The sequence below is a fragment of the Echinops telfairi genome, unplaced genomic scaffold, assembly GCF_000313985.2.
Source record: "Echinops telfairi isolate 266 unplaced genomic scaffold, ASM31398v2 ScPeMD7_3533;HRSCAF=4204_0, whole genome shotgun sequence".
NCBI classification, from domain to species: Eukaryota; Metazoa; Chordata; class Mammalia; order Afrosoricida; family Tenrecidae; genus Echinops; species Echinops telfairi.
The window spans coordinates 37,934,832-37,935,236 of record NW_022107431.1 but is presented as its reverse complement, the minus strand read 5'-3'; positions in this window follow the sequence as shown (position 1 = coordinate 37,935,236).

The following is a 405-nucleotide window of genomic DNA, read 5'->3' as shown; positions in this document are numbered from 1 at the left end:
CAACTGTTTACAGAAGTAGAAAACCCAGTCTTTCTCAGAGCTGCTGGTGGTTTTGAACTCCTGACCATGCTTATCACAGCCCAATTCATAACAACTACATAACCACACATCCTTGTAAACAAGAGGGCTAGAAATAAGAAAACAAACACTTATATGGTAGGCTTGACACTAGATCAGGGAAAATATGGATATCCTAGGATGGCATCACTGCCATCTAGCCAATTCTGGCTTATGACTTCAAATCTTTACAGCAGTAGATAGCCTCATCTTTCTTCCACGGAGTAGCTGGTGGGTTTGAACAGCTGATCTTGTGATTAGCAGTCCAATGCATAAGCCACTACTCCACCAGAGCTCCTTAAGCAGAAAGTATATGGTGTACACACACACACACACACACACACACAC